Consider the following 22,169-nt stretch of genomic DNA (forward strand, 5'->3'; position numbering starts at 1 on the left):
GGAAGCTCAGTGGGTATGTTTGATAACTAACCATGTTAATTTTTCATTACCACACAACATTTCTGACTTTTCTCGCTGACAATAACATCCCCAATGGAAAGGTCATGCCTGCAGTTTCTCTGAATGGAATGCATTATTAGAAATCCATGACATGCTTAATGGAATCTCATTAAAAAGCTTTGAGTCTTTCTCTACTTCTTGAATGCTGTTGGGCTCATTTCTCAGGGGGTTCTGTCTTTGTTAAAAGACCTATTACATTGTAGAATGAACTTCTGCTCGGTGGCATGGCTGCATAAGATTTAGATTGCTACAACACTGCTGAATTCCGTTTCAATCCATACAGGGTACAGGAGCATCACGAGCAAAACTAGCATTTATTGTCAATCCCTAACTGCCCTTGAGGTGATGAGCCATCTTTCTGAATCACCCTAATCCATGTGTTGTAGTTGTTGGAGTGGGAGTTCCAGGAATCTGATCTGGCAACAGTGAAATACATTTCCAAGTCAGCATATGGCTTAGAGAGGAACCTAGAGCTGGTGGCTTCCAATGTCTCTGCTGCCCTTTTTCTTCTGGGTCATCGAGTTTGCAGGTTTGAAAGTGAGATAATAATGTTCAGAAACTGGGATAAAATAATCAAAAGTACATTTAACATCAAATTTAATGCTGATCTCGTGCCTTATGCACTTTTCCTATTGCCGTAATATTGTATTCCTCATTCTGTTCTATTACCTCATGCACTTTGCATGGTATGATCTGCCTGTACCGTATGCAACACAAAACTTTTTACTATATCTAGATACATGTGACAATAATTTCAATGAAATCAAATCAAAATCAGACTGTCTGCTCAATACAATAGTTCTTCATAAATAGACTCTTCAAGTGTTCCTTTGTTCTGTTTGCAAAATACTTGCGAACAGTTCTGAGAATTCACAATTCTATAGAAAAGGAATATTAATGTAGATAACTGAAAATACTGAAAAGAGCCAGATGGTACCCTAACTTTATGGAAAATCCACAAATTACCAATTTTCACTTGTCAACTGCAAAGTGGCACGATTCACTAATGGGATGATCAGGCTACTCATTTCTCTAAGTCACTGTTACATATTTCTTCACCGTGATTATCTGAGGCTGGAAAACCTTTCAATAATGATGGCACTCATGGAAAAGCATGACATATTATTAATTTTTGGTGGAAATTTTAAAAACTGGACACAAAGTAGCTGTTACTATAGCTGCTGCAGCTCAGGTGACGTTCGGCATTTGGACCACAGACAGTGTGAATTTTCTGGCAAATTCCTAACTAAATATGGATATGAGTGTGGTTAGGTATCTCTCAGCCATCTATGAAATTCATACATTGCATTATTTAAGAATGAGCCAACACCTAATATCTATGCAGTTGCCACATCTGTCTCCAGACCAAGTAAGTAATCAAAGATCCCCAGTAAAACTGCAGTCAGTGGGAAGCAGGAGAAATGCTCTCTATTGATCAGATTCATATTCATCACAGAAGAAGATAGTTGTGGTTTCTGGAGATCAATCATCTCAAGCCCGAGGATATCTCTGCAGGTTTACCTCAGGGTAGTGTCCTGGGTCGAACAATCTTCAACTGCTTCACCTTCCCTCCATCACAGGGTCAGAAACAGGAATTTTTGTTGATTATTGCACAATGTTCAGCTCTATTCACAACTCCTCAGCTCTAAAGCAGTCTGGATCCATTTGCAGCAAAATCGGGATAGTACCCAGGCCTGGGCTAATAAGTGACAAATAACAATCATGCCACACAAGTGCAGGAAAAGGCCATCTCAGATAAGAGAGAATTGAATCATCACCCATTGACATTCAATGTCATCACCACCACTGAATTCCCCATTATCAACCTCCCAGGGGTTATCATTGACCAGAAGCTGAATTGGACCAACCAAATAAATGCTGTGGTTGCAAAAACAGGTCAGGGGCTAGGAATTTGGCAGTGAGTGACTCACCTCATGTCTTCATAGAACCACAGAATATCTGTGGTGTGGAAGCAGGCCATTCAACCCATTGTGTCCACACTGACCCTCCAAACAGCATCCCAGAAAGACCCCTGCCCTATCCTGTAACCCTGCATCTCCCATGACCAATCCACTTAACCTGAACATCTTTGGACTGTGGGAGGAAACCAGAGTACTCAGAGCAAATCCACGCAAACACAGGGAGAACATGCAAAATTCACATAGACAGTCACCCTGGGGTGGAAATGAACCCATGTCGCTGGTGTTGTGAGGCAGCAGTGCTAATCACTGAACCACTGTGCCACACCACATCTTTTCAATACCTATCCACTACCTACCTTATACAAATAAGATAAAGCAATAAGTCACAGTCTATGAAGGATAGATAACTCTCTCACTTAGAGAGAAAACTGGTTATGTATCTAGCGGCACCATTCTGGTTCAGGCATGGTACAGGTTAAGGAGGCAGCCCTGCATATACTACTATAGCTGGTTCAGGGATTAAAATCACACTGTTGGCATCATTCTGCTCAACACTTCAGGCATCTAAACAAGCGGGTTAACTGAGTCCTACATGTCTGCTTTCAATTCATGCTTATTGTAGCCAGTTGAGCGACTCCTGCAGTGTATCCAGAAGTAGCTGTAATTTTGACATGAAGATCCACTGTACTTTCCATTATACATATAAATATTTTTATATTAGGAGCTTCAAACTGCAGACTATGAGATGACACCCTTTGTGGATTACTTTACTGAACTGTTTCATGCTCTTATTTAGCCATCAATGAATGTATTGAATCTTTAAATTCCAACATCTGTTTTCCCTTAATGCACATGCAGTAGAAAATTTGTACTGAATTTTAATTGTTACATTAAAAACACTATTCAACGATAAGATGTCTAAACTTACTAATAAACTACTCCTTCTGGTAACACCCATGATAGCAATTATGGAATTTTTGTTTTGTTAATTTGAGATGAAAAGATATTTCTGTTAGAAATACTAATCTTTAATAAGAGTTTCTGATGGGAAGGGGTTTGTTGTATCAGTGTAGACTGTTATAGACCAGAACAGATACCGTCATAATATATCAAAAAGGTTGGCTAGATCCTAACTTTTTCTTATCTTTAAGGTGAATGAGAGGTGCTGTATTCTAAATGCAATTTGATTAGTCAAATTACTTGATGTTAAGCAAAACATAATTTACTCAAACACTATAGTTAAAATACAACAAAAAAAGAAGGGTTTGGAATAACTTAACTCCATTGGAAAACTTAACAGAATAATAGACACAGCAACTGTCACTAATTAACTGTTCTAATAAAAGCCCACCATAAACATACCCTTGGCAAGAAGGTAAATTCATAAAACATGTGGTCTCACATGTAGTTCTCAACCCAGGAGGAAAGAACTTCAAAAAACAATTCAGAGAGAGAGAGAGTACAGCAGTCTGAACAGATTCACTGCCTTTCAATCCTACTGAGACCCTAGCAATAACTGCTGAAAACTAATGACAAATCCTGGATCTATGAGAGCTGATCACACCCATTCGGGCTGCTTCTACAGTACTGACTTAAGCAAAAAATACCAAGGCCTCACAAGTTGTTTATTTTTTCATAGATTGCTCCATACCTGACCCAATGTCTCTAAAGAAAATCAGGGCAAACACACCTCTTAAATCCACAGCACCATCTCAAGTCTGGACATGAATATTGGGAAATGCAGAAATCCTGACAGTCTTGAATACTCAGGAATTATTTAGGAAGTTTGAAATTCTGACAGGCAATTACCCAGCATTTGGAATCCTTCAGAAATGTCTCCTATATAATGAGTTACAGTTTGTGGACCGTTCAATTCACTTGACCACAAACCCAGGAAATCCTGCTCTGACTCCTGGGTAACCTCAAAACACAACCCTACCTGCCTCTATCCAATCACCATTGACACCCCCAAACACTCCACCTCAAATTGACACTTTCACATCCACACACTCTCTCAACATCCCCCAACACCACCAAACCTGATTCAATCTAACGGCTGAATCCCCAAACATCTGACACCCCTCCTGCTCTGATCTCTTCCATGAACTGAATGCCTTTGTAACTTGACATTACTCTCCTGATTCTCCTCTATCATCCCCTTGACTCAAATGCAGCACCATCTGCAACTGACCTGAGCCCTGTTCCCTCATCAACACCCACGCCTTTACTCGGTATGATTTTATCATCCAATTCCCAAGCTATTCGCCCTTCATCCAGCCGCCACCCTAACCCAGGTCCTACCTGCCATCCTATCAACCAACCATTCTAGCCATATGACACCCTACCCACTCTACTCATCTGCTTTCCTACCACCTACCACCCTACTCACTAACAGACACAAAACACACATCTCACTTTTCCTTCTTATCCCCACATCCCCTAAGAATCACTAAATTACAATGGAAGTTAAATATGAAGAGCCATTCCATATAATATTAGTTAGCAACATCTTTCAATATTTATAAGAATGAGAAAGGTTCCTTACTTTGGTAGTCAGTTAATAGCAATGACATTATATGTTAAAAAGAAACAGTAACAAATAATAAAATACTTATATAATGCCTGAAAAATGCTGATGACCTTTCATGAAATGAACTTCACAGTTTGCATCACTTTGCTGTCTGCTACAATCACTCTGCGGCATTTCCTGCTATTACAGCATCATGGGTGGTGCAGCTTAGAATAGCTATTTTTAGAGAAAAGGATTTGGTATAATTATGAATATGCAGCTGTAAAACTGGAAAACATCAAAAATAACATGTGTGCTACATTTCTATTACTCATCAAATTGGCTGAAATGGTTTGCCTTAGTAGTCTTCTCTCCAATATTGCAGCATTTAATGTGAGGATTTTCTTTGGAAATGATAAGACCTCATATTATCCACTCATAGAGTCTTAGAGTTATACAGCATGGAGACAGGCCCTTTGGTTCAACACAGCTATGCTGACCAGATAGCCTAACCTGATTTAGTTCTATTTGCCAGCGTTTGGCCTATATCCCTCTAAGCCCTTCCTATTCATGTGCCATTCAGATGTTTTAAATGTTCTCATTACATCTGCCTCCACCACTTCCTCTGGGAACCTCATTCTAAACACACATGAACCTCTGCTTGTTGAGGAAGACCTGTTTTTGTTTTGAGAGAGGTGTCAGGGAGCAGACATTATTGGAAACCTGGCCGTACAACGCATGGATATCTAAGTAGGTGAACTTTCCTGTGGTTGGTGCTAGTTAGGTAATTTACAATGCTAATCAATGTAATGCTCACATATATAACTTTCTGGCTTCCCTTGGCTCCCACCAACCACTTAGGAGAGAAAAGTTATGTCAAAACCACTGAGCTCTAATCTTTTACCAACAATGATTTTGCTAACCAACTGAAAACCCAAGGAACTAAAGTGATGTGGTTGCATTAGAGTAAAAGTGTGTTAAATCCCGAAGAACAGTGAGAGAGGCCACACCAGTAACAGAATCAATGTAGAAAAACCAACCTTGTGAAGTAGTGACACTTTATGGTGTACTCTTCCAGCAGGTCGAGAGCACATATTGTTGAGTCAGGCTGATCTGTTAAATAAGCCTGTATTCAACAACTTTTTTTATTGTTCACTGCCTTTGATTCAATTAAAGTAAAATTGGGAAAGTCAGACAGACGACAACAATGCAATGGATTACACTATCAAAATAAACACCCAAAGAAAGAAAGAAAACTGCTGCTCAAATGGGACTGACAGTGGATGAAACATTTCAGAGGGCTACCCACTGTTATAAGCTTTTAAAACCTTGTAAGAAACTATAACACTAGACAATCTGAGGCCTTACCACTTCCAAAGAAAATCCCCCACATTAAATACAAACCGTTTTAGCTTATTCAATCAGAATAGAAATGTAGCACACATGTAATTTTTGATGATTTCCAGGATTACAGCTTTATATTCATGATTATACCAAATAATTTTGTCTAAAAATAACATTTCTGAATCAAAATAGTACCAATACAAATATAGTTTGCTTCAATATTCTATTTGGTTGCATTTAGTTGTTGGTTTTCACTGAGCCATCAAGAATATTGATATCACCAATTCTGAAATGAAAAGATAGAGTGATATAGATCAAAAAGTAATGATGAGATAATGCAAAGCCGGACAGTGCTAGCAGAAAGGTTAGAATGAGAAATTTGTGGGAAAAGTGGACTCAACATGGGGAGATGATGGAATCATGATATTCGGCAGTTCCTCGAAGTTTTTTTCTGACTGCATGGGTCTCTGAGGCTCATGTGGAGTAGTGACCTCTGGACGCAGAAGTCCACATTGCAATCATTGTGCTGTTGCCTATCACTGCACCTAGAAACTTGGGCGTGGGTGCATGCACACAACCGTGCAGCTTAGAGAGAACGTTGGTGATATTGTCACTGGACTAGTATCCCAGAACCTGGGAAGCCCTGGATTCCACGGCAGATGGTAAAGTTTGAATTCAAGTAGAATCTGGAATTAAAAGGCTAACTATGAGCATTGTTGTAAAAACCCATCTTGTTCACAAATGCCTTTTAGGGAAGGAAATTTGCCATTCTTACCCAGACCATCCTATGTGTCACGTCAGACCCACAGCAATGTGGTTAACTGCCATCTGATAATAGTCCAGCAAGCTACTTTGGTGTATGAAATTACTAAAAAGGCACAATAAAGGAATGAGACCAGAAAGAACCTGATATTGACCCTGCAAAGTTCGCCTTGCTGTTACATTTATGGAACAACGGGAGAGCTCTCTCAGAGACTAAGTAAGCAACTGTATGACATTGTCATACTCACGGATCATGCCTTACACACAATGTCTCAGGTGTCATCAGAGGGAACCAGCAGCGATGGAGGCAGAGTGAGGTAAAGTCAGAAGAGTCTTGCCCTGAGAGTCTGCAACATTGACTTAGGACCTTATAACATCTCATGATATAAGGTCAAACACAGGCAAGCAAGCCTCCTGCTGTCTTCCCTCCCACTGCTGAAGAATCAATACATCTCATGACTGGACATCCATGAGGCATTGTTGGCTATTAAAAGCAGCAGAAATAACTCAAACATAACCTGCAAACTCACAGTCCGACATATCCCCCAATCTATAAGTACCTTCAAGCTGGGTGCTCAAACATTCTCTAATACAGAGTGCTGAGAGAATGCCAGGAGCAGCATCAAGCATACCTAAAAGTGAGGTGCCAACCTGATGAAGCTGCAAAATAAGACAGCTTGTGTGCCAAGCAGAGTAAGCAGTGATAAACATGTTAAGCAATTCCACAACTGATAGATCTAAGCTCTGTAGGTGTTCTGCCATATCCAGTTGTGAATGATGGTGAACAATTTAACAATTCACTGGATCAGGTGGCTTCATGAATATCCCCAGTGTCAATGATGCGGTAGTCCAGGGGCCTGAGCAAATGATAAAGCTGGAACATTTGCCACAATCTTCAGCCAGAGGGAGATGATCCAGGTTGGATCCTCTGAAGCCCCTCAACATCATAGATGCCAGTCTTCAGCCAATTTGTGTCATTCTATGCCATGTCAAGAAATGCCAGATGAAATATCATGGAAAGTTGTTCTGGTATGCCCCATACACATGAAGCAGGATAAATCCAACCTCGCCAATTACCACCCCATCAGTCTATTCTCAATCATCAGTAAAGTGATGGAAGGTGCCATCAACAGTGCTATAAAGCAGCACCTGCTCAGTGATGCCCAGTCTGGGTTCTGCCAGGGCCACTCAGCTCCTGACCTCATTACAGCCTGGGTTCAAACATGGGCAAAAGAGCTAAATTCCAAAGGTGAGGTGAGAGGGACAGCCTTTGAAATTAAGGCTGCATTCGACAAATTGTGGCAACCGATACCCTAGCAAGCTGGAATCAATAGATATCAGGTGCAAACTCTTCACTGATTGGAATCATGCCTGGCACATAGGAAGATGGTCATGGCTGTTGGAAGTCAATCATCTCAGCCCCAAGACGTCTCTGCAGGAGTTCCTCAGAATAGCATCTTACCAGCTTCAGCTGCTTCATCAATGACCTTCCCGCAATTATAATGCCAAAAGTGGGGATATCATTATCATCGGTCAAGAGATGGAAGGGGTCATCAAAAGTGCCATCAGGCAGCACTTACTCAGCAACACCCTGCTCACGGAGGCTTAGTTTATGTTCTTCCAGATGCGTACAGCATGTGATCTCATTACTGCGCTGTCTAAACATGGTCAAAAGAACTAAACTCCAGAGGTGAAATGAAAATGTCTGCTCTTTACATCAAACAGCAGTTGACTGAGCGTGGTATCTAGGAACTCTTGCCAAACTAGAATCAATGGGAATCAAGAGGAAAATACTATCTAAGTTGGAGTCTACCTGGCACAAAAAAGATAGCTGTGGTTGTTGGAGAAAAGTCATCTCAGTCCTAGACCATCTCTGCCAGAGATCTTCAGTGAAATGTTCTGGCCATAACTATGTTCAGCTGCTTCATCAATGTTATGCCACATTCATGACACTTCAGATACGAGAAGCAGTCTGCATCCTTATGCAGCAAGATCTGAAGAATATCCAAGCTTGGGTTAAAAAGTGCCAAGGAACAGTTGTGCTATTCGAATGCCAGCAAAGATCATCTCCAAAAAAAGAGAATCTAATCATCACCACTCAACATTCCATGGCACTATGATCACTGACTCCACACTGCCAGCATCCTGGGGATTTATGAATGACCAGAAACTAAACTGAGTGAGCCGTATAATACTGTGGCTACAAGAGCAGGTCAGAGGCTACGAATCTTGCAGTGACCAAAACGTTGTACAGCTCTCTAAAGCCTATCCATCATCTACAAAGTACAAGTCAGGAGTGTGATGGACATCCCACTTGCCTGGATGGGTGCAGATCCTACAACAATCAAGAAGCTTGACACTATCCAGGACAAATCAGCCCCTTTGATTGGCACAGCATCCACAAACATCCACTCCCTACATCTTTGACGATGATCACATGAGCATGTATCATCTGCAGGATGCACTACAAAAATTCACCAGGGCTGCTGAGACAGCACCTTGTAATCGCATGACAACTATTGTCTAGGAGGACAAAGGCAGTAGGTATATAGGAACTACATTACCTGCAATTCCTCTCTAAGTGACTCACTACACTTCAGAAATCTTCTTGCTTTGCTCTCCAATTTTCTTAAATATCTTCAGAAGGTACCCTTTTGGCTTTTTTTAAGTGATTCCTTCTAATTGACAACTAATCCTCAGTCATTGGCCTTTAGTAAGCAGCTTGGAATGCTGCAGAATCTGTTCTCAACAAAAAAAGAGAATATAAAAAGCTGACAACAATAGATAGGAAAGATTGAAACAGAGAGCAAAAGTTTATAAATCAGAAGTAACAAAGGCGTTTTATCAGGCAATATGATATCATTGGCTTTGAACAGCATTCTACAGATTCATGAACGTATTAGATTTTGGATGGATTTGGAATATTAAACAATTAATGTTTGTTAAAGAGGAGGCAACCATGTTTGAGATGAAGAAAAAGCTAGCTGTTGAAAGCAGCTTTGATTTTGTACACAGTCCTCACCAAAGGTCAAACCTGCATGCTGGTAGAACTCATATTTAATTTCCCTTCACTATATTGTGGATTGTAGGAGCCAGACATTTTAACTCGAAGGACACCAGTTCCTTCAGACACTCATCATAGGCTCGTAAATGATGTCAGTAGATATTTGAGTGAAGCCAGAGACAAGATATCAAATCCTCATGTGAATTTTGTGTGCACCCAGCAGGGTCTGACTGTAGACGGGCCTGAACTCATAGACAGCCTCATGCTTGTGAAGAAGGTGCAATACTGAGCTGACATCTCCAGATCACACAAGTGATTGCCTGGCCCAGTACTTTTGCTTTGGTGTGGGAACATTTTCTCTTTGGGGCGTCCCAGGATGTTCTGTTTTGCTTTTGTTCGCATGTTAACTATGTAGAGCGGTGTTGCTGAATTGTAATCATTGTCAATGCTCTGTGGTTTTCAGTATTTTTGAAGATCGTTATCAGGAGCCTGAAGCAATCGAGTGGAATTCTAGTTGCTACAATTTGCTGATCTATGAGTTCAGAGAGCCTCTGAACACCACCTGGCTACTAATCCCTGACACTCCCAAGTGAACACTAAAGCAGCAATCTGAACAAATAAAGTCTGCAGTTGGGGCTGGGGAATGAGACTGTGAAACTGTATTTTGAAAATAGCACAAGCCAACAAAAAAAATTCAGCATGTGGTAACATAGTGGAAAATTGCTCAAAAACAGGATATTGCAGCTCCACAAATGAATAGAGGCTTATGCTTTCAAAACACACACAAGCACATAAACTTCTTTATGTATAATGTAAGAGCCTGAAAATACTAGAACTACAGCTTTTGCTTTATGCGTGGGATCCACAGAAATAGTACAACAGATTAAATTCAGTTGAAAGCAATTCAAAGCATTTCAAAGCCTGACACCTGCTAGCAGCACTGTTATTTTCCTATGGTCAAACCCTGTGCTATCTATTGAAGACAACAAAAAGAAATGCTGTCTCTTTTAAGGAAACACTTCCAAGTGCAGGCCCCATTGCAGGTGACTCTCTTTCTCCATTGTACTAGAAAATGGAATTATTCTTTGTGGCAGAAGCAATTATTCTCCAAGTATATCATCTGTGCAGCATATACCAGCTAATACTTCGGGTCAATTTGATGGTGGCTCTTTGCACAATCAATGTATTATTGCCAGGAAGGACTGCCTTCATTTAGAGGAAGTTGGAGAAAGGAGGTCTTGTAACTGTTACTTGATGACAGATGAGCAATTAGTCCACAAAGTACAAGGCTCACCTCTTTGTTTCCTCCAACTCTGCGCATTTTAATTATCACAAGCAGTTCAACCTGATGGTTTTCAGCTCCTGTCCTATTAAAGACTATTCAGAATGACTGTACAATTGTCGCATCAAGTGCAGGGAACATAAAGTGATCAATGTAAGCAGAGAGTGGTAATTTATCACCTTGCCACCTTTTATTGCTGTGTAAGGACTGTGTCTCTGCATAAATGCCATGCAAGTTGAAAGTTTAAGTTACTATGGCTGTAAACTGAGGCATCAATGAGCCACCCTTGAGAGAGAAAACAAATGCAAGCATTTCTGGGCTACCGTATGGTGCATTGTATAAAAATAAGAGTTTATTACTTTCCAAAGCCTGAGCCATGTGATTTTCCCCTCATAACACTAAAATGAAAAGTAGATAATGTTTAAGATTTTGCATGTGTGCCAAAAAGGAGGTTGGTGTTATCTGAAAATGATTCCAGTTTTTACCATTCACATCTTAAGGGTTAAAAATTATACAGTTGACACTTACAATTCTGTTAGAATAAAAGAGGTGTATATTTTCTTAAGAACTAACTTATAAGCAGACTATTTGTTTTTTATTTGGAAAGGCGGTTACAAACAACTTACCAAATGCACCAGGAGTTGTTCTTCTCTGGGAATATGTTTCCTTTGGTTGTTTCCATTTTCAGTGCTACAAATGAGCATTACATCCTTCAATTCTGGAATCAGACACCAACGAAATGTTACCAGCCTACCTCAATCTTACCTTAACGGAGATAGGTTATCTCCTGTCCACCCTAGATTATTTAAATCGGTTATTGAGGCAGGGAGAGCTTTCTTCGGGAATTAAACTATAAAGCCATTAGAGAGAGCGTACCTTCATGAGCTAGCTGCTCAGAAAAGGGCTATATCACAAAAGAAGATAGCTGCAATAGAAAAAAAACTGATAAATTGTTTGCAGCAGCAAGATGAAATGACAGAATTAGTACAACACAGAAGAAAGCGTGCAAAATTCCTGCCTTTTCCCCATTTCCCTTCACACATTTCAAACTGAATAACCACCCAGTTCCCTTCTTGAATGCCTCAATTGAAGTTGCCTCCATCACATTTCCAGGCAATGCATTCCATTCCGGATGAAATATGAATTCCAGAGCTTACAGCCTTAGCTGCTGTAGGCATGGCAGCCAAAGATGAAACAATCCATGGTAAAGAGGTGCAAGAGGCCAGATTTGGAGGAGCACAGATATCTGAGCACATTGTAGGTCTGGAAAAGCTGGCAGAGATGGGGGGGGGGGCACTTCTGAGGGGTTGTGGGGTGTTTGAGCATGAATAGGAAAACTTTAAATTTGATCAAGGCACTGTGGATTAACTTCAAAGTTAAACAGTAAGTTCTATTTTTAGTGTCCATCTGACTGTGTCCTTTTAAAAGCATTGATGTTGTTCACCAGCCTGCTGTGGAATAATCCTCTATAAAATGAATTGGAGTTTAAGAGAACTTTTTAAAATTGCCCCTATTTCTTCTTTGAAGTGCTCCAGTGCTCTTTCAAATGATCAGTCTTCAGTTATCTCCTGCCAATCTGATTTGACATTTGAAAAGCAGCAAAGTTCTTCCAGCTTCCATCAACATAACCCATTACATGGCAGAAATTGAGAAATGCAGCCTGGAGAAATTCAAAGGCTGGGAATGCTTATACGGTCGCCAATCTGGTTAAAAGTAAAACCCAGAAAGGTCACAAATCTAGAAGGGGAGGGTGGGAAGAGAAGTAAAGGAACAGAAACTCCTTACTTTCCCAACTTGTGTACAAGGATTGAATGTACATACACAGTTTTGGGTACAATTGTTTGTGGCACTCCAAGGCTAGAAACCACCATTGGCATTAATGGCAAACACAGAACAACATGGTAATCAATCTCCCAGCTGTTTCTGCCAAGGTATTAACCCTTTAAGAAAAAAACAGCCATTTAATACCTTTGCTGAACTGTTAAATGAGAAATTCTTCTTGAATGTGTGAGGATTTTCCACTTAGATCAGCAATATTAATTTAGGCACTGTGCTGACAAGGGAACTGTGAAAAAATTAGAACAGTCCACATTTACTTTGGTTTTTCTGATGACTCAAATAAAAATGTTGCATTTAAAGAGCACAAAAAATATTTATTTTACTTCACTGTGCATGCAAATAACAGCATTTAATTTTTGGATTTTTAAAATGAAATATTACAGTATCTCAAGACTGCATTTCCAGAAACATGCTACTGGCATGATTACAAAAATAATACATGCAAAGACAGGTAAAGATTTAGAGATAAATAGATGGTCTAATTGTTGGTGATTGATTTAGGTAAATGGATAACTATTTGTGCTTGTAAGCTGTCATACAATTTCTTTAAGTGCCAGGGTGCTTTGTCAGAAGTTCCTAATTCAAAATTATACATGGATTGTGCACGTAGACTGAAGCGGTTCAAGAAAGCAGCTCTTAAGGCCAACTAGGGATGAGCAATAAATGCCAGCCCAGGCAGCAATGCCTACATCCCGTGAGTGAATCAACATTGTGTTTGTGGTTGAGGTCAAAGCAGTCTTTCTATTGGCTGAGAAGTGCTGTAACTGCTCACCGTCAATCTTAATCAATTTATTTACGGCAAGGCAGGCTTGAGGGGCCAAGCGGCTTATTCCTGCTTCTAATTTTTATGTGTAAATATGTTTACACGTATGCATATTATATGTGTGTGTATGTTTATATGTGCTGGCTTCAGCATTGTGCTTGTATGTAGGTGTATGTTTCTATGCCCTGGATTTAGTAGTGCATTTTTATAGAAAAGTGTATGTTTCTACACTCTGAAGGAAAGAAAAAAGTTCAAAGCAAATCAAGTTGATTTTTCACTGTGCCTCTTTCCTCCTGTGACTTTCTCAGAATGTTAGTTCCGATGCTTTTGGGCAACATTCCAAGTCTCATGATCACCTTTTCTTTGTTTGAAGTTAAAAATCATGGCAATATTTTCCAACAGAATTCAAACTTGACACCATGATAAATAGACTGACAGGTCAGTTTGAGTCTGCCTCCCGGCCCTCGAGATATGGTTTAGACCTTTTAGGACAAATTCCTCGATATACAAGTTTATTGAGATCATAAACATGCATGTAAACAAAATGCAAGAAGAAAATAGCTCTCTTATATTCTTTATTTTTATTCTCTCAGGTGAAGGAGGTTGAATAGGGAAGTGGTGATAATGAACTAGAAATCCAGAGGCCGCAGATTAATGATAACAAAGTGTGGAGCTGGATGAACGCATCAGGCCAAGCTACATCTCAGGAGCACCAAAGCTGACATTTCGGGCCTCGACCATTCACCCCTCTCTGATGAAGGGTCGAGGCCAGAAACATCAACATTTGTGCTCATGAGATGCTGCTTGGTCTGCTGTGTTCATCCAGCTCCACACTTTGTTATCTTGGATTCTCCGGCATCTGCAGTCCCCATTATCTCTGGCCGCAGATTAATGTCCTGGTGCCATGAGTTCAAATTGCATCAGGGCTGTTGGTGGAATTTAAAGGCAGTTATTAACTTATAAGGAATGGTGCCATGCAACTCACGCTGATTGTAATAACAACTCCACAGGTTAACTAATCTTGTTTGAAGGAAAGCTGACATCCTTACCTGTGAAATCACATGTTAATCACTCTTTAGAATGTGTCAACAAACTTCACAATTCAAGGACAATTAGAGATGGGCAATAATGATTGCCTTGCTGATGACATCCACTTTCTATGAATGAATGAATAAAGAAGAAAATAGCAAAATGAATAATACACAAAAAATATATTCAAATACTTGTACTGTATTTTTAAAAAAGGTGCCACAAAATTTAACAACGCAAACTCGGATCACATGGGAGTAGAGCTAAATTAGTTTGGATAGAGGATTGGCTAACCAACAGAAGGCAGAGAGTCAAGATAAGTGGTCAATTTTTTGACCGGTATGACATAACTAATGGAGTGCCACAGGGTTCAATCCTTGGGTTCCAACTATTTATGATCTAAACTCATGGGGTAAGCCGGTGATGGAATAGTTGTATTATCACTCGATTATTAATTAAGAGACCCAGCTAATGTTCTGAGGATCCAAGTTCAAGTCCCATCATGGCAGATGGTAGAATTTGGATTCAATAAAAATCTTGAATTAAGACTCTAATGATGAGCGTAAATCTATTGTCAGAAAAAAAAGATCAGGTTCACTAATGTGAAGGAAACTGCCAATGTTATCTGGTCTGGTGTATATGTGACTCCAGATCCACAGTGATTTGGTTGAGTCTTAACTCAATTAGGAATGGGCAGTAAATACTGGCTGAGCTAGTGATGCCCACATCCTGTAAATGAATAAAATAGTTGAATGCAGGGACAGAAGGTACAAGAAATAAATTTGCAGGCAACACTAAAATAGTTGGGAAAGTAAATTGCATGAAGAAATGAAGCATTAACAAAATGGGTCACAATTTGGCAGATGGTGTTTAACACGGGTAAGAATGAGGTTACTTATTTTGGTCTGAAGAAGAAAAGGCAACTTAATATCCAAACAGAGAGAAACTTCAGAGTGCTTCGGTGCAGAGTGATTTGGGTGTCCTCATGTATGAATCGCAGAAATTTAGGTTGCAGGTACGGGCAATAAAGAATGCAAAAGGAATTTTGGCATTTATTGCTGAAGAAATAGTGCATGAATATAGAAAATTGTTATTGCAACTGTAAAAGGTATTAAGGAGACCTCACCTGGTGTATTCCACAAAGTTTGGTCACTTTACTTGAGGTGGGATATAAATGCATAGGAGGCAGTTCAGAAGATGTTCACTACATTGATTCCAGGACTCAGGGGTTTATATTATGAAGAGAGATTGAGCAGTTTCAGCCCAAACTGTCTAGAGTTTCGAAGGAGAGGAGATCTAATTGAGTTATACATGACGCTAAAAGTTCTTGATAAAGTAGATCAGAAACAAAAACAGAAATTGTTGGAGAAACTCAGCAGGTCTGGCGGTGTCTGTGGGAAGAAACCAGATTAATGTTTTCAGTCCAGTGACTCTTCAACAGAACTGTTAATAGCTCAGAAAAGTGGCATTTATGCTGAATCCAAAATTGAGCTTGAGGAGGGGAGAGGTGAGTGGAAAGCAGATATATCTCTCTCTGGGCTCCAACTTAACCCTTTGCCTCACCACAGCCAACACAATTCCATCGCGCCCCCCCCCCCCCCCCCCCACGTCACAGTAATGATCTGGATCTGGGCGTGCAAGAGACTATTTCAAAGGTTGCAAATGATTTACAACTTGGAGGAATTGTAAACTATGGCAAGGATGATGTGGAATTCCACAAGGATATGGACAAGTTGGTTGAATGGGCAGTGAAGTGTGAGACCATGAATTTTGGAAGGAAAGAGGTTCAAGACTAAGGAGAGTGCAGGAACAGAGGGACTAACTACATTTATGCACAGATCACTGAATGCGGCAGGACAGGTGAGAACGCAATTAATGAAGCATATTGTATTCACAACTTTATTAATAGAAGCATAGTGTACAAGACCAAGGGGATGATGTTGAACTTCCATAAGACATTTATTAGATTTCAGCTGAAGTATTATGTGCAGCTCTTGGCATTATTGAAAGGATGTGAATGCAATGGAGAGAGTGTAGCAACAATTTATAAAAAAGGTTCCAGGATGTGAAATTTCTGTTGAGAAAGTAGATTGAGGAAGTTGGGACTGTTCTCCTTAGAGGGAAGAAGGCAATGAGGAGATTAGGTAGGGGTTTTCAAAATCATGAGGGGGCTGGATAGAGTATATATGAGGGGAAAACTGCTTCTGTTCATAAAAGGATCAAGAATCAGTGGGTACAGATTTAAATGGATTTGCAACTGTGAGATGAGAAAGATCTTTTCTTACATGGTGAGGATTTAGGATATGCAATACACTGTCTGGAAGTGTGATGAAGGCAGTCTTTAATTGAAACATTCAATAGGGTTTTGCATGATAATTTGGAGAGAAATAATATGCAAGGGTACAAGATTGGCAGGAGGTAATGAGGCTCATTTGAAGAGGTGATCCAGACACGATGGGCTGAATAGCCATCTTCTACACAGTAAAACCTCCGTAATATGAGTGACCCTTTGAGTCTGACTGCCACCAGCAGATGTCTGAGAGTGACAAAGCCCCTGGACTTGATAATGGGCACTGCCCCTATAACTGACAGCAGCTAACCACCCTCCACCCTGCCCTCTACTCCCCACTCCACCCCCTTGACTTGACAGAAGACTTTGAGACATGGCCATTTGGTTGACCCACATACGGTGTATTTTCCAAATAGGCTGTAGCACGTGCTGGAGGTGTGAAATTGACGAAGCACTTTACTGTACAGCAACATTTGAATTGAGTTAGCTTTATTATCAAATGTACTCACAAGAGTACAGTGAAAATTTTACAAGTTGCCACATATAGATCTACCCTAAGTATCAAGGTACCTAGGTACAGATTCATGAGTACAAATTGTTAGCAAAAAGAAATTTAAAAAGAAAAAAAGTCAAGCATTATAGATCTTCAAAAGTACAAAATCATAGTAATACATTAGAAAAAAAAAATATTTAGTTCATCCCTCATCTGATAACTGCTGACAACCAGGACAAGCTGCTTCTTTGCATCTGTTTTAAACAGGAGGGCAAGATAGGAATATTGCGTGCCTTTAAAATGCAGCTGAGGGAAGGCAAGACATAGATGCAGCGAGCATTCAAATAGGCACTAATGAACTGTGTGCTAAGACAGCAAGTGAGCAGCTCTGAAATGCAGCCTGGTCCTGTCTATGATAACAAAGTGTGAAGCTGGATAAACACAGCAGGCCAAGCAGCATCTCAGGAGCACAAAAGCTGATGTTTCGGGCCTAGACCTAGGCCCGAAAAGTCAGACTTTGTGCTCCTGAGATGTTGCTTGGCCTGCTGTGTTCATCCAGCTTCACACTTTGTTATCTTGGATTCTCCAGCATCTGCAGTTCCCATTATCTCTGGTCCTGTGCGTGAGCTGGGCCTTTTTAAAAAATGAAGGCCTCGTGGTATTATCACTACACTGTTAATCTAGAGACCCAAATAATGCTTTAGGGACCCCAGTTCAAATCCTCCCATGGCTGATAGTAGAATTTGAATTCAATAAAAATCTGGAATTAAGTGTTCAATGATAACCATTGTCAAAAACAAAACCCACCTTGTTCATTAATGCCTTTTAGGGGAGGAAACTGCTATCCTTAACTGATCTGGCCTACAAGTGTCTCCAGATCCACAGAAATGTGGTTGACTCTTAACTGCCGTCTGGGATGGGCGATAAATGCTGGCCCAACCAGCACTGCCCTCATCCCATGAATGAGTTTTTAAAAAAGTACTCAATAGCTCTATTGCAGCATTTCAATCAGAGGCAATCAATCCCATGTGCTGTATTAAAGTGCAGAAGTGTAGCGGATTTTAGTGAATTGGAAATATATGATGTTGGAGAGGCCGGGTACTTGATGGATACCAATGTCCATGGATATGTGGCGCATGCAGGCACTGCAAAGGGAGTGGTCCCCTGAGACATTGATGCTAAATGCCTGAGTCTGAATTACAGAGGAGCAAACGGCGAGTTGGAATGCCAGGACCCTGCTCTACCTTGCATATTGATAATTCTTTGCAATTAGCTTCTATCAGACAGGTGGGAGAGTGGGAGTGCATGCTAGTGGCCTGGCATGGCAGCCTCTTGGCCCAGCATGGCAATGTTTCAATGTCTCAGCGTGACAGTCTCTTGGCCGGGCATGGTGGTCTTTTGACAGTACTTGGTTGTCTCTCGGCCTGGTGTGGCCTAAGCATGGACTTCCACTCTTGAGGTGATTCCCCTAACTGTATTCCCACCATGGCCAGGCACTTACGAAAGCCTGTAATGTTTGAACTTACAGCTTTATTTATTTACTTTCCACTTAAAACTGAGAAGTTACACATCTGCAATGTGTAACTTTTAATCTTATTTCTTATACTATAATTACTGCAATGTTTAACTTTTAATTATGTTCTTTCTTTCTACCTTATTCTTAAGATTCTGCCTAGGTACTTGCACCGAAGATGGTGCCTTGTCCATTTGTCACTGTACTCCAGTACTTGAGTAAGTGGGACAATCAAATCAAAATAATGGAGTGCGATTAAGTAATAACGAAGGTGATAATGAGTAAAATTATGTGTCAAAAGGTGTCTCATTGCTCAGTAGCAAGAATCTCATCTTGATATCCAGGCCATCGTCTTGCACTTTTACATGCTCGAAACAAGTTATATAAGACATAGGAGTCTGTTTTATGTTGGTAAAAGAAATTTGTACAGACATTTCACCTCTTATATGTGAAAAGGGGATCATGGAGACAACCAACCTTGCAGCATCCCATGGCAACATTCACCATCTAATCAAAATCTCCTTTCCTTGTCTGAGAATTAAGATTGACAGTTAACTGTTCTTGCTGAATTTCCATTCCAATGAGAGCCCAAACAATCAGCACAATTAACTCATATGTATAAAAAATGTGTATAAAATGTTGTTGCTATATAAAATGGCATCCCTTTTTCCAAGTCAGTTTCTTGCATCCTAGTTCTGCTCAGTGCATGATAAACAGCTGTGACTTCTTGTATCCCTTTGGCAATGTTAAAGCAATAAAGGTAAAGTTGCCATTGTCTTTCAATGCTGAACTGTTTACGACCTTCATATGGCCCAGTAATTGTAGGAATGCTTACAACCAGTGTTTCCTTGTGTTCTTGATAACTTAAATCTTTGCTCAACTTTGCTGTTCAAACTTTTAAGAGTATTATTGGAAGTTACTTATCTTGAATTGGTTTTCATTTACATCTGCTATGTTATTATCTACCTGCTGCCTTGTGTTCATAAGCCACTTGTAAAGAATTTAGAATGTTTTTCTATGTAAGGTTGCTGAACAAGATTAGGGTTGTTCACTTTCAATGTTTCTACACTTATAAAGCCATTTCTAATGAACGCAGAGATATAGGAACTGCCAATGCTGGAGAATCTGAAATAATAAGGTGTAGAGCTGGTTGAACATTCAAGAAAAATCAAGGGTTCAGACCGGAAACGTCAGCTTTCCTGCTCTTCTGATGCTGCCTGGCCTGCTGTGTTCATTCAGCTCTACACCTTCTTATCTCTAATGAATACAACAGTGCAACACGTGATAAGACAAAGTGAACCTTAGATTACAATGTTGTTAGGATTCCTAAAGGTACAAAGAGATTTGATTTCCTTTTGAGGGCATGCAATGAGTTGCTCCGAAGAGTGGTACAAAATAAAAGTACTAATTGCCTGGCCTTGCAAAGGTCAAACTTTCCTTTATCATTTTGATTCTGGTCCCTAGCTACTTTGGACTATACCGATAAAAGATTCTATGGTGCAGCTGAAAAATCAAGTCCATCTTTATAGGTTTACAAATGATAGATGCTGGTGCTGACAGGCAATGTCCATTAATACGATGATAAACTTAGCAGAATGCTAATGTGGAACCTTCCTGAAGATGGCTATTGCACTTTGCACAGAGAACACCCTGTGTAAATGGATGCGAGCCAGAATATTTTCCAGCAGATAAAATATGGAATGAGTCAGTCATGACCATGGCATCAGACAATCAACCATATCAGAGTAAGGTCAGGCTGCCACATTTAACTGTAATACTTTGAGTATCTGCTTTCCTAGCCTTGGCCTAGTTTGCCCTTCAGTTTTGGCAGTGAGACAAGTTGTATAATGATATGGCTCTATGATTTATAGAAAGGCATGCTTTTCTTCTGATATCTTTATATACTGAGGACTAAGATTCTTTCCCTTACATTAAAGAGCCTTTTCCTGCTTTCTGCGCTGAGTCATATTACAAACAGAAAATGCAATTAAAATGAACAAACCAGGGATGCAAGAAATTCTGAACTGGGCTGAAATTAATTATGACAATTTTTATTCCATGCACCTCCTCAAAAAGATCAATTCATTATAAGGTATAAAACTGGGTGATCCTAATTGGTTTTGATCAATGTTAATGTGTCTGCATATGTTGCAAAAAGAGAAATAGCTTCATTATGTTGACAATATTCCGACTCACCAAAGTAAAATTTATGGTCACAAATTTCTGCTTGGTTACACTGAGTGTCTTGATGCGGTTTGTTTAAACCAGTGCAAAAGATGGCAGAATTTGCACAGCACAAATTGAATTTCCCCAGTTCTTTTTGTGCTACTTTCAGAAACAGTTACTATTAATAGCTGATTTATTAATATCCGTTCCAGAAGAAGGGTCTCCACCCAAAACATCAGCTTTCCTGCTCCTCTGATGCTGCTTGGCCTGCTGTGTTCATCCAGCTCTATACCGTGTTATCTCACTATTAATAGCTGGCTTAGTCCACAAAATAAAAAATGACCTCAGCTCAAATTAATTATATTTGCAGGTTTCTAACAGTACCTGTTTGCAGGCATTTAAGGAGGCTTTTTTTGTTTAAGTGGGGGAAGTTCTGTAGAAGGTCACTAGACTCACAATGTTAACTCTGTTTTGTCCCCATAGATGCTGCCAGACCAGCTGATTTCCTCTCGCAATTTATGTTTCTGTCTCAGTGCTAAGTATTTCTTTTAGTATGGGGGTGGTGTTCGTCAACAGCACTATTTTCATAGAATCCCAACATTGTGGAAGCAGGCTACTCAGCCCACTGATTCCACACCACCCCTCTGAAGAGCATCCCTACTCACATCCACCTAGCTAACACATCATTGAATACTATGAGCAATTTAACATGGCAAATCCACCTAACTTACAAATCTTTGGGCTGTGGGAGGAAAAAACAGCACCCAAAGGAAACCCACACAAATTCAGAGAGAACATACAAGCTCCACAAACAGAGTTGTCTGAGGCTGGAATTGAACCTGGGTCCAATGGCAGTAAGAGGTAGTAGAGCTGAGCACTGAGTCACCATGCGGCTCAAATTCTTTGGCTTAAAAGTTTCAGAATATGTAATTTTAATAATGTCACAAAACTTATCACCATAAACTATTGAAGCAATAAATTTGGATGGCTCTGCTCAACTTTTCAAAGATGTTTCCAATTGTTTAAAGTTGGGTTACTTATTCGTATTAGGCGAAACACTTAGATTAAATTGCTTAGTTTATGTGATCAACTAATTTTAACTCTATTAATAAAACATTTCCTTTTAATCTATCAAGGATTTAAAAAAAAACAATTTTTAAAAATCTACAACATGCTCCCTTTGCAAATCATGC

This window comes from Stegostoma tigrinum, chromosome 33, assembly GCF_030684315.1.
Source record: "Stegostoma tigrinum isolate sSteTig4 chromosome 33, sSteTig4.hap1, whole genome shotgun sequence".
In the NCBI taxonomy this organism is placed as follows: domain Eukaryota; kingdom Metazoa; phylum Chordata; class Chondrichthyes; order Orectolobiformes; family Stegostomatidae; genus Stegostoma; species Stegostoma tigrinum.